Source organism: Gracilinanus agilis, chromosome 1 (assembly GCF_016433145.1).
Source record: "Gracilinanus agilis isolate LMUSP501 chromosome 1, AgileGrace, whole genome shotgun sequence".
Taxonomy (NCBI): Eukaryota; Metazoa; Chordata; class Mammalia; order Didelphimorphia; family Didelphidae; genus Gracilinanus; species Gracilinanus agilis.
Genome location: NC_058130.1, coordinates 555,660,353 through 555,673,883, shown reverse-complemented (window position 1 = coordinate 555,673,883; position 13,531 = coordinate 555,660,353). Strand labels below are relative to the sequence as shown.

At 41.1% G+C, this 13,531-nt stretch overlaps 1 protein-coding gene across 1 annotated transcript in view; it reads right to left on the bottom strand.

The window, feature by feature from the left end:
* The window catches only part of RALBP1 (ralA binding protein 1), a 48,904-nt gene extending 47,357 nt beyond the window's left edge, over nt 1-1,547 (bottom strand). Inside the window, exon 1 of the mRNA XM_044666844.1 lies at nt 1,436-1,547. The gene's annotated coding sequence lies outside the window, so the exon portion shown is untranslated. The remainder of the gene's footprint in view (nt 1-1,435) is intronic.
* Between the last annotated feature and the right edge of the window lie 11,984 nt (nt 1,548-13,531).

Here is a 13,531-nt window from a genome sequence, read left to right as displayed (position 1 = left end):
CAAAGACTTTTTAAAATATTATCAAAAGCATTCTAGTATAAAAGAATCTGAAAAGTATGTTCCAAAAAGGCCTTAATCCTGAAATGAAATATAGTAAAATAACTTTAGTGATGTGGCATATCAAGTTAACTAGCATTTATTAAGGGTCTACTATGTGCCAAGTACTTTTTGAAAAGGACCAAAAAAAAAAAAAAAAAAAAAAAAAAAAAAAGGAAAAGTCCTTTCCCCCTCAAGCTCATAATATGGGAGGCAATATTCTAATAAATATGGGTCAACATTATATACATATAATAAACTGGAGATAATCTCAAAAGTAAAGGAAGCATTTATAGGGAATCAGAAAAAGCTTCTTGCAGAAGGTGAGATTTTAGCTGAGACTTAAAGGAAGTCATGTAAACCTGCAAATAGAGGTGAGGAAAAAGCATTCCAGAGATCAGGGAAAACCAGTGAAAGCCAATTGAGGAGAAAATGCTGAATGTGTATCCAAAGAACTTGGATTCCCTTCCTGCCACTTATTTAACCACTTAACCTGTCAATTGAGTGGAGTTTAGACCTGGAGAAATCTAAGGATACTATCTTAAAAGGTTTTTAAATAACTACGTGAAAAAATGGTAAATTTCAGCTAAAGAGAAGTAAAAATAAAAGATGGAATGTTTTTCTCGTCCAAGTCCAAGGTATGTGACCCTAAGGATAGGAACACCTGTGCTAGATAATAATAGTATTTCCTAGATCTTTAAAAGTTTGCAAGGCTCCTTACAGATCTTATTTTATCCTTACTATCTTAGGAGGGAGCACTACCCCCATTTTATAGATGAGGAAACACTCAGAAAGGTTAAGTGACTTGAATACATGTAATAAATGTCCAACGCAGGATATGAATTCGAAGAACTATGCAAACTCTAAATCTAGGATCCTAATACCTGTTCACTTTTTGAAGCCACAGGGGCCAGAGCACTGTTTTAAGTTTAAAAGTTCCCCAGTAGGGGAAGCCTAGTGCCCTTTCCTGGTCCCCAACTTAAACTTCCAAATTTACTGTTCAAGGTTTTAAAAAGGGGTGAAAAAAAGTCAACGGCAGGGGAGGCCTTTTGTGGAGCTCTTGGCACATAGTGAGTGGGAGGGCTAAATCTGACCTCCTGACCCCCTAGACACCAAACCACAAACATGGCCAGAGGACTAAAAAGAAAAAGGGGCCGTACGGGGGAGCGGGAGTCAAGGTCTGACACCCCCTCCTCCCCAAAACCACGCCCCCCCGCCCAAAGCCGTGGGGAGGACAGAGTCAGGGAAAGCACCTGACACTTGAAGTAAGTATCAAACCCTCGCGTGGCCTGGAGGCCGGGAGGAGAGGGGACTCAAGCCCTGTTGGGGGGAGGGGGGAAAAGAAATCCCGCAGAGCGCGAGAGGGTCAACTGCAGCGACTCCCGGGCACGCGACTGACCTGCCCAAGCCGCAGCGCGACCGATCTCTTCCGGCTGCTGCCGCCGCCGCCTCGCGCTCACGCCGCCGCCTCAGCCACCGCCGTCGCCTCCTCTGCCGCGCCCCGGGCAAGCCCCAGGCACCCCATCACCACCCCACCCAAGCTTTTCTACGCCGCCTCCTGTTTACAATGACTGGGACGGAACGGGGCGAGCTGGACAACGCGCAAGCGCATCCCCTCCTCCCGCCGCTGCCGGCTTCCCCGGTTGCTTTTCCCCTCTTTGGACACACCGCGGAGGCCGTCAAAAGACACGACGCCCTGTGGCCTCACGCGGAGGACGTCGGGAGCTGTAGTCTCCGCGAGACCAAAGCGGTCAGCTGTACGGAGGAAACCCCTTCAAGGCAGTGAACTACAGCCCCCAAGAAGTATCGCGCTCCCCGCGGCAGCAGAGCGCGCACATCTCCAGCGCTTGCGCAGTGCGTCACCCGGGGAGGGGCGTAGGGAGAGACGGGTAGACGTGTAGCTCGGTATTAAGTTTTCTTGGGACAGTTGAGCAGTCTGAAAACAACACACCTGGAAACCCTTATCGGTGTCCCAAAGAGACAAGCGGCCTCCACTTCAACTCCGTTTGTCAGACTCTCCCATTATCCCTGCGGGACAATTATTCTTCCCGGCCGACTAACTCCCGAGAGACTAGTTAAACCAGTTTAAAAGCGCAGCCCTAGTCCCGGACCCGGGATGGGCCGTCTTCCTGGCATCAGGGAGGGTGGGGATCACCAAAAGGCTAATGGGAGGTGGTACCAAGAGGTGGAGCTGGCACCAGGACGGGTGTTACTTAGTATGCATCTCTGCAGCAAAACAAGCCATGTTATTATGCGGAGTTAGTGATGGGGGGGGGGGTGAGGGTGAGGGAGGAAACTGGGCCCATGACAGCTATCAAACGTGCAAGATGTACCTTCCTCCACTAACTTACCTAACACAGATGAGAGAAGGAAAAACTTGAATTTAGACCAAGCGGACCGACCCCATCTGAAGCATGCAGACCTAGATTAATGAATCATGAAAGATAATGAGCAAACCTCCAAGGATAGAAACTATTGGAATATCAAGAAACCCCATAAAAATGCTAAATACGTAAGAAGAGAAGTGAATCAGAAGCCCAGGAGAAACCTTACTGAAGAGCTCTTTGAACTGGACAGACTTTTCCATTAAAAGAGACACTGCCCTCAAAAATTCCCATCCTTGAATGCACTCATAACAATTCCTTTTCCACCTCCCTACAAACACACACACACACACACACAGAGCATTTACCAGGGTTCTTTTATTCTAACTCCTTTGCTCTTCAAAAATCTCACCTGCTTTCCTAGCTTTATCGTTTCTCAATTACTCCCTGGATTTTCCCCATTAACTTATACACGTCTAAAATTGAGCTCAACATTTTCCCTCATAGGCTCCCCTGGACTTTTCTATTTTTATTTAAAATCCATAGCACTTCAAAGTTTATAAAACCCCTTACAAGTCTGAGGTGGGCAGTTTGATTATCATTTTCCATTTTAGAGATTAAGAAATTTAGAATCAGAGAAGTTAAATGACTTACCCAAGGTCCAAACTATTAAGTATTGGAGTTGGGATTCAAAGTCGGGTCCTTTAAGTCCATTAGGCACTTTATGTCCTCATCCCAAGCTGCCTTTCATTCTCCCCACCCAGACAGAACTTGGAAATCTTTTCTAACTCCTCCCTCCTCTCCACCCCCTGCTATCAAATCAGTTGCCAAGTACAGCCTCATTGAACCAGAAAATGTCAGAGCTGGAAGGGACTGATTCTGCCTTTATAATTTCTCTTTTTATCTGTTCCCATCCTTGGCTTTTCCATTACCCTATTTTGTATCCTCCCACCCCTTTCTTTAGCTCAGCGCATTTTGTTCCATGTTGAATAAAGTGAATGAAGTATGCCAAATGGCATATTTCTGCTGTCTATTCTTTAGATTGTTTTTATAAAGCAAAATACATATAGAGATTCTTTAACCATGTTAACCCCAAATATTATGGTGAATTTTTAAATGAAGGTAGGTATCATACTATTATCTCTAAGCACAGATGTGTTTTTTAATCATCATAGATTTAGAGTTGGATATATTTTGTATACTATTTTGTCCAACATTTTACACAAGGAAACTGGGACCCAGAGATGTTAATAGCTTTGCTCTAGGTCACACAGATAGTAACTGACAGAACTGAAACTTGGGTCCCCTAAACTTCAGTGCTTTTTCCATTGTACCACACTGATTTCTCTTAGCTACATTTTCTGAAGTAATCATGGTATAGCCACAGAATCAAAGACCCAAAGAGTTCAAATCTTTTGGTTAGCTTTTCTCATTGTGGGTTACAAAGGCTCAGAAAGGTTAAGTGACTTGCTCACCAGTTAGACTGTTGACAAAGCCAAGATTCAAGTCAATTTAAGAAAGCATTTACTAAACCCCAAGGACCTAAGCTAGTAAAAAAAGATGAAAAACAATACTCCTACTACTCAAGGAACTTGAAATCTAAAAGAGGAAATAGGAAATTGAATGTGTATACAAAAAAGTATAAAGTGGACAGGTCTCTGGCAACAGAAATAGACAAACATTAAGTATCTACTATTTGTCAAGCACTGCGCTAGGCACTGGGGACATGAACACAAAATATAAAAGTGGTCTCAGTCTCTACCTTCATTCTACTGGGGGAATACCACAAATTTGCAACTGAATAAATGTAGAATTTGTGCAAAATAAATGCAGAGTGATTGGGTGACTGGTATTAACAACTGAGGAAATTAGGAGAAGCCTGTTATAATGGAATTGGCATTGACCTAAGACTTTATGCTAGGACATCCAAAAGGTGGAAATGAGGAAGAGCATTCCCAAGAAGACCACTGTCCTTTACAAAGGCATGCAGGGAGCAGGAGATGAAATGTCTTATCCTGAAAACAGTAAGTAGATGAACCGGAGTACCCTTCTACCCACTCTCTCAGCTAAGAATTTTACTTCATATTTTACTGGAAAAAAAATTTCGGTCATTTGCTGAGAACTCAATATTATCCCCTCCTGTTCATCTGATATCACCCAGATGTCTTCTGCCATTGTCTCTTACCTTCACCTCTGTCTCACACAAAGGTCCTTTTCCATGCCAATGCAAACTCTTCTACAAGTAATTCCATTCCATCCCATCTTCTCCATCAGATTGCCCCTCTCTTATTCCCATCCTCATTTATCTTGACTCTTTTCCTACTGGCTGCTTCCTCATTGCCTATAAACATACCCATTTCTCCACATCCTCAAAAAAAAAAAAACTATATTTGATCCATCTTTCCCTATTAGCTCTCCTCCCATTTATATTTCCTCCCTTTTGTGGCTAAACTCCTTGAGAAAACTATCCATACATAATCAATGTGTCCACTTCCTTTCTTCTCACTCTCTTCTTAACTCTCTTCAGTCTGGCTTCTGACCTCATAATTCTAAACAGAATTATTCTCTCCAAAGTTATCAATGATCTCTTGAACGCCAAATCTAATGGCATTTTCTCAACACTCCTCCTTTTTAACCTCTCAGCAGACTTTGACAATGTTGGTCACCCTCTTCTCTCTGAGGTTTTTATTAGGACATTGCTCTCTCCCAGTTCTTCTCCTACCTATCTGAAGTCTCCTTCACTGGATCTTCATCTAGGTCATACTCATTAAAAGTAAATGTCTCAATTGGTCTTGATCAAGGACACATGACAAAACTAGTGGAAATGTGCATTGGCCATGGGTGGGGGGAGTGCGGGGGGTGAAGGGGAAAGGAGGAGCATGAATCATGTAACCATGTTAAAAATGAATATTAATAAATGTTAAAAAAAAAAGGGGGGCAAGTGATCAGAAAAAAAAAAAGTAAATGTCTCTCAAGGCTCTGTTCTGGGCCTTCTCTTCTCCTTCTATACTACTTTACTGATAATCTCATGAGCTCCTATGAATTCAGTTAACATCTTTAGACTGATCATTGTCACATCTACTTATTAGCCCTAATTTTTCTCCTGATTTCCAATCTCACATCCCCAATGGTCAATTTGACATCTCAATGTCTTAGAGGCATCTTAAACTCAAAATACTCAAAATTAAACTCATCTTTTCACTCAAACCCTCCCTTTTTCCTAACTTACCTATCATTGTTTGAGGACATCACCAGGATCCCAAGTCACCCAGACTCAAAACTTGGGTGTTATCCCTTGACTCTTTAACTCCTAATATTCAGGTTGTTTTCCAATCCTATTGTTTCTACCTTTGCAACATTTCTTTTTTATACCCCATTGTCTCCTCTGACATTGCCACTGCCCTGATGCAGGCCTTTATCATCTCAAGACTGGACTTATTACAATAGCCTATTGGTTGGACTCTCCTGTCCCAAGTATTTCCCCATTAAAGGTTATCTTTCATCCAGCTATCAAACTTATCTTCCCAAGGTGACCATGTCACTCCTTCTACTCCATTCAATAAACTCCTGTGGCTCCTTATGAACTTCAGGATCATAAAAAAAATCCCATTTGTCATTCAAAATCTTTCATAACCTACCCTTGTTTTCTAGCCCTCTTATACTTTAAGATCCTCTATATACTCCATAATTCAGTGACACTGGCTCCTTGTTATTCATGTAACAAGCAGCTCGAACTCTAGATTCTCAGCATTTTCACTGGCTGGCCCCATGAGTAGAATTTCTCTCTTCCTCATATCTACCTTCTGGCTTGCTTGGCTTCCTTCAAGTCCCAGCTAGAATTTCAGTGTTGAGAAGCTTTTCTTCATCATCCTTAATGCTAGTGCTTTCCCTCTCTTATATTATCTACAATTTAGCATATGTGTATGGGGTGTGTGTGTGTGTGTGTGTGTGTGTGTGTGTGTGTGTGTGTGTGTGTGTATATATATATATATATATGTATATATGTTATATTCATATCCTGGGAAATGATGGATGTCACTTTGAATGACAGGGAAGGCAGTTGGAAGACATAGAATGTTCCCAGGTGCCATGAGGCAGGAGCAAGTGTCAGTTGGCCTGGCAGTATAAATAACCCTGACGTCCACTTGGAAGGGGTCTTGGGTCTTTGGGCTCTTTAAGTCTTTAGGTCTTTTGGTCTTTCTAGCTCTTTAGGTCTCTAGATCTCCAGGTGGTGAAAGGAGGCTGGGAGGTCTATGAAGAAGACAGTAGGAAGAATCTGAATATTTCCTGAAGACTGTGAGAGCTAGTGCATCACCAAACACTGATAGTAAGAAAGCTGAGAGAATAAGATCACCAACACCGCTGCATCAATAGCAGTCCCTATTCTTTGGCTTGGCTATGGCCAGGTTAGGCCAGAGGTGTACTGGAGAATAAAGCTCCAGCTTCTACTAGATCAATAGCCTCCAGTCCTGATTGTCAACTAGTTATAGATATTAGGTTGACAGGGTCTCCAATCCCCGTTCCTTGTCCTGTTTATCCTTTCCCTGATTTTAGATAGAGTTTAACAAGTACCTTCCCGAGTGGTCTTTATATCACGACTCTTGGGGAGGGAGTCAATGCAGTCAGATATCAAACATGATCCAAAGTAATCAGGGAATTAGTCTCTAAAAGATTCATTGTCACTGCCCTAGTTGCTAGTGTTCTCTCCTTCAAATTATCTTGTATTTACTTAACAATATAAATGTTATATCCCCCAGTGGAATGTGAACTTCTTGAATAAAGGGACTATTTTTCATTTTATGTTGGTATCCCTAACCTCTAGAATAGTGACTAGTGAATACTCAATAAGTGTTTTAATAAGTTTAATGAATGGATGTGAGGTAAGAGCCTTAAGACCTTTAGTCCTGCTTACCACCTAGCCTCCACCTGTCTTCTAGGGGAGTGAGTTCCTGACAAGAGTAGGGTCTTAACAAATAGTTACTGCCACTACCAACCTTGGGCAGCTCCCATAGAAGGACAGACAAGCCAACCTAGGCAGAAGAATAATTCCCTCTGAGATGATACAACAGTTAGCAAGTGACTGGCCAAATCAAGAAGGAAATGAAAAAACTCTGATAAATTCAGAGATGTTTTCTTTAATCAGTCAATAAGTATTTATTAAGCATGTGCTAGGTGGTTTTTCTACTGTCTACAAACATAATCATGTCTCCCCTATCCTGAAAACACCCTCACTTACAGTACCTTCCAATCCTGCTATAATTCTATTCCTCTTCTGCCCTCAGTAGCTAAATTCCTCAAACAGTCCATCTACAATAGGTGCCTCCAGTTTCCCTCTTCTTACTTCTTAACTGCCCTTAGAATCTGGTTTTAGATTTCCTCTCTCCAGAATTACTAAAAATCCCCTAGTTGCCAAATTCATTGGTCTTTTCTCAATCCTCATTTTCCTTGATCTCTTTGAAGTCTGTTGATCACTCTCTCTTCCCTGATACTCTCTTAGGGTTTTCCTCACATCACTCTCTCCTGGGTCTCCTCCTACCAAAGTGAACCTTCTCTGTCTCCTTTGCTGGATCCTCCTCCAGATCACACCCTCTAATATTAGTTGTCCCTCAGGTCTTTGTCCTGGGTCCTCTCCTCTTTTTCCTCTATACTACTATACTTGGTGACCTCATCAGCTCCCATGGTCTTAATTATAATCTTCTTATTTCTTTTTTTATTTTAATAACACATTTCCACATATGTTTTCCAAAGTCATATAATACATATTGTATCCCTTCTTCCTTCCTTCCCCTGCTCCCACAGCTGACAAGCAATTCAGTCTGGGTTTTACATGTATTATCACTCAAAACATATTTCCATATTATTCATTTTTGTAAGTGAATAATCTTATAGAACCAAAATCCCAAAATATATTCCCAAATAAACAAATGATAAATCACTTGTTTTCACCTGCATTTCTACTCCAACAGTTCTTTCTCTCAAAGTAGATAACATTCTTTTTCATGAGTCCTCAGAATTGTCCTGTATTATTTTGTTAGTAGCAGTCAGTCACATTTGATTGTTCAATAATATTGCTGTTACAGTGTATCGTGTTCCCCTGGTTCTTCTTAGTTCACTCTGTATCAGTTCGTGTAGGTCTTTCCAACTCTTTCTGAAACCATCCTGTTCATTATTCCTTATAGCACAATAGCATCCCATCACCCCATCCCTTTAGTTTCCAATTCTTTGTCACCACAAAAAGGGCAGCTATAAATATTTTTGTACAAAGAGATCCTTTCCCATTTTTAAAAATCTCTTTGGGATACAGATCCAGTAGTGGTATTACTGGATCAAAGGGTATGCAGTGTTTCATAGCCCTTTGGGCATAGTTCCAAATTGCCATCCAGAATGGTTGGATCAGTTCACAATTCCACCAGCAATGAATTAGTCTCAATTTTGCCACATCCCCTCCAACATTTATCATTTTCCTTTACTGATGCATTGGTCAATCTGATGGGTATGAGGTGATATCTCAGAGTTGTTTTAATATGCATTTCTCTCATCAAGAGGGATTTAGAACTTTTTTTATATGATTATTGATAGCTTTGATTTCTTCATCTGAAAACTGCCTATTCATGTCCTTTGACCTTAATTATAATCTTTATGCTAAGGATTCTTAAATTTACCTTTCCTATCCCAGTCTCAATTCCAACTGCCTTTAAAACATCTCAAAGTGGATGTTTAGTAGACATTTGAAACTCAATGTGTCCAAAACAGAACTCCCCCATTCCCAAACCCCTACTTCCCCTAATTATATTCAGGGCAACACCTCTTCCCAGTCTCTCAGGCTTCTGGAATCATCCCGGATTCCTCACTATCTCTTACTTCTGCATTTCCCAGCTATTATCCACGCTTGTCAATTGCACCTTTGCAATATCAACCTGAATTAAATAAAACTACCAACAATAGAGGTAGTTTTATTTACTAAACCCAAGGAAATCCATCTGAGGTCCTCACACTGGCCCAAGGTGGAGGGGTACCAAGGAGAGGCAGAAGGGTCAGGGTTTAAATATACTTTCAGTGGTGGAGTTCTCAGGAGGGGAAGCTACAGGGAGGGTTAAGTTGTATTGCCAAATTGCCAAAGGTTAGGGAGTGGTGAAATTTGCTCAGAAAAACAGGCTCCAGGTGCAGTGCTAGGAAGTTTCCAGAGGTTTCACAAGCCCTACTCCAATTCTAGGGTCCACGAGGTCAGTGTTAGGTAGCCCCCTCTGATGACAGACAGCATTTAACAGCAGCATCTCTCAAATATACCCCTTCTCTCCTCTGACCCTGCTTCCACTCCAATGCAGGCTCTCTTCACCTCATGTCCTGGTACAGCAATAGCCTGTTGGTGGATCTGCCTGCCTCAAGTCTCTCCCAACTCCAATTCATTCCCCATTCACCCACTAAAGTGATCTTCCTAAAATGCCTGTCTGATTATGTCACCCTCCTACTCAACACTTTCTCTTATCTCCTGGTGTAAATACAAAATGTTCTGTTTAAAGCCCTCTATAACCTAAACCCCTTCAACCTTTCCAGTCTTCTAACATCTTACTATTTAATCTTTTGGTTCCTCCGTTGTCCTTAGTACTCAAAGAGGACCAAAGAGGCATCACTGGTGATATCTTTGGGTTCCAACATGAATTGAGTAAAGTGAGGCAGAGTTGCACAGTTAGCTTCACTCAGCCTTCCAGAGCCACTGACATTCCAGAAGTCTAGTGGCAAGACAAAAATTAAGATGCCTGGAGGTGGCCTGGGAGGCATCCCTGATGTACACCAAGCTGTAGGCACTTCACAACAGCCACTTACATATCCTTCATGGCTGTTGGAATAAATTGCTCTCACAAACTGCTCTCACCCACAGCAGTAGGCACTTCCCAAATTCACCAATGAGTCTGAGACCTGGTGGTTATTCTCCATGTGATTTAGCCTATTTGCTGAAACAGTTTGCCAAAGTGTGGCTGTTGTGCATGCTACAGCTTCTTGGAGCCACAAGAAAGAGCTGGATTGGCAAATGGACACCAAAGGAAGAAAGCAGCCCTGAAAAGGAGATGGTTTTAGTCTTCCCTGAACTCCTGGCTGTTTCACAAACAAAACTATCTATCTCTCAGCTCCTAGCATTTTCTCTGACTATTCCCATGTTTAGAACATTCGCCCTCTGCAATTTACCCTCCTAACCACCCTGGCTTCCTTTGAGTTACAACTAAAATCCCATCTTCTTCAGGAACTACTTCTTCCCTAACCACTCTTAATTTCCTCATTTAATTATTTCCTACTTATCCTGTATGGATAGCATGCTTTGTATATATTTGTTCGCATGTTGTCTCTCCCATTAGATTATAAGCCCCATTTGGGGTTTTATTTTTCTTTTTTAATAAACCTTTAACCAGCTGTCTTTGTAAAAATTATTATTTTATTGTTATACACTTCTTTATTGGTCATTGTTGTAAAGCAAAGTCATATGTAACCAAAAACCTCAAATAAAACTGTAAATAAATGTAAAAGATGACTCTAACAGTTCTTTCTCTGGAGGTAGATAGCATTCCCCACTATCTTTCAGGATTCTCCCAGATCATTGCACTGTTGAGAGTAGCCAAGTTTTCGCAGATAATCATCATCCAATATTGCTGTTACTGTGTACCCTGTTCTCCCAGTTCTACTTATTTTGCTCTATATCAGTTCCCACAGACCTTCCCAGCTTTTTCTGACATCATCTTGTTTATCATTTCTTTTTTTATTTTAATTTTAATTTTGAATATTTTCCCATAGTTACATGTTTAATGTTCTTTACCTCTCCCCCAATCCCCCTCCCCCCCATTAGCCAACACACAATTCCACTGGGCTTTACATGTATCATTGATTAAGACCTAATTCCATATTATTGTTTATCATTTCTTATAGCACAAGTGTTCCATTATCAACATGTACCACAATTTGTTCAGTCACTTTCCAATTGATGGGCATCCCCTCAATTTCCAATTCTTTGTCACCACAAAAAAGGCAGCTATAAATATTTTTGTACAAATAGGTCCTTTCCCATTTTTTGTTATCTCTTTGAGATACAGACCCAGTAGTGGTATTAGAGGATCAAAGAGTATGAATTGTTTTATAGCCCTTTTGGCATGGTTCCAAAATGCATTTCTCTAATCAAGAGTGATTTAGAACATTTTTTCATATGATTATTGATGGCTTTGATTTCTGTACCATCCAAGACAGAAGACTGGTACAGGCCAGGCAATGGGAGTTAAGAGACTTGACCAGGGTCACAAAGCTAGGAAGAGTCTAAGTCCAGATTTGAAACCAGAATCTTCCATCTCCAGGCTTGGCTTTCAATCTACTGAGCCACTCAGCTGTCCCTAGGATTTTCTTTTCTTTTTCTTTTTTTTTTTTAAACCCTTACCACTCTTCTGCCTTGGAGCGGCTCCAAGGCAGAAGAGTGGTAAGGGTAGGCAATGGGGGTCAAGTGACTTGCCCAGGGTCACACAGCTGGGAAGTGACTAGGATTTTCTTGACAAAGATACTAGAGTGGTTTGCCATTTCCTTCTCTAGCTCATTTTACAGATGAAGAAACTGAAGCATGCAAAGTTATGTGACTTGCCCAGGGTCCCAAAGCTAAGAGTTAGATTTGAACTCAAAAACATGAGTCTTCCTGACTTCAGGTCCAGTACTCTATCCACTATCACCTAGCTACTCCTTGACATAATAGGCACTTAAATACTTATTGAACTGAATTAAATTAACTAGGATAGAAGTACAAAGAATTAAACAATTCCTACTGGCAAATAGCTTAAATTCTAATCAGATGGCCAACAAATACATATGTAAACCTATTTGGCATAAATATGAAGTAAATAAATACAAATATATACAAAGTAAAAAAAATATAAGGTAGTTTTGTTAGGGAAGACACTAATAGCTGGGAGGGTCAGAAAAGGCTCCAGGCAGTATATGGTCTCAGAGGTGCATCTTAAAGGAAGAAAAAGACTATGAAGCAGTGTGATAAGCAGGGTGGACATTCCAGCCATATGGGATGGACCCTGCAAGGTCATAAATATGGAGTGCCAGAAGACAAGTTTGGCCTGATTGTAAAGGGAGGGGAAATAGGAGTCCAGAAAGACAGACTGAGTTCAGGTAGGTGTACAGCTTTAAAAACTAAACAAAGAAATGCATATTTCTAGATGAGATAGGAAGCCCCAGGCACTGGTTAAATCCAGGAGTCATAGGGTCAGTAGAATACTATTTCAGGAAAGCCCAGTTGTTCTCCTTTGGACCCCTACTATTTAGTATCTGGCCTAACTACCTCCCCAACCCACTCCAGAAACTACAGTCTGAAGGAATTTTTTTCCTGGGCCACCATTTTCCAAATTGGAATTATTTCCACAAAATCTCAGCTATCCTTCACTTTCTCCCTCTCTTTAGGCTAGCTCCTCCTCAGCTTTCTAACTGTTCCTCCTTCCCACCTTTTCCTTCTTTCCCTCTAGTCCTAGAATCATGAAACCATAGAAACCTAGAAACAATGAAACTACCCTACCGGTGTTCCTGAATAGGCTGTACCAATCTATTCCATTCTGGGCCACCCCCCTCGCCATCCAGGTAACTCAGAACCAAAATACCCTTCCTATGCTTTCCTGTGCCACTATTCTTTATGATATGCTCTATGATTATTATCTCATTTGATCTTCACATCAACCCTGAAAAGTAAATGGAATTTGTAACCCATTTTTCAAAAAAAGTAACTTCTTTTCTTTGTATTGATTCGAAGACAGAGGGTATAGAAATCAAAGCCATCAATAATCACAAGAAAAAATGTTTTAAATCCCTCTTGATTAGAGAAGTGCAAATTAAAACAACACCTATCAGATTAGCTAATATGGCAGTAAAGGAAAAGTAAAGGCAAAGAGAAAGTTATATGACTTGCCTAAGGTCATACAGCTAGTACTAAAGTAGTGTGCCCTTTTCCTTCTCCAGCTCATTTTACAGAGGAGGAGATGAAGCAAATAGGATTAAGTCCTGAGTTCAAACTGGCCTCACTAGATGTTTTATCCTGGGCAAATCACTTAACCCTGCCTCATTCTCCTCATCTATAAAATGAGCTGGAGAAGGAAATAGCAAACCACTCCAGAATCTTTGCCAAGAAAACCCAAATGGGGTTATGA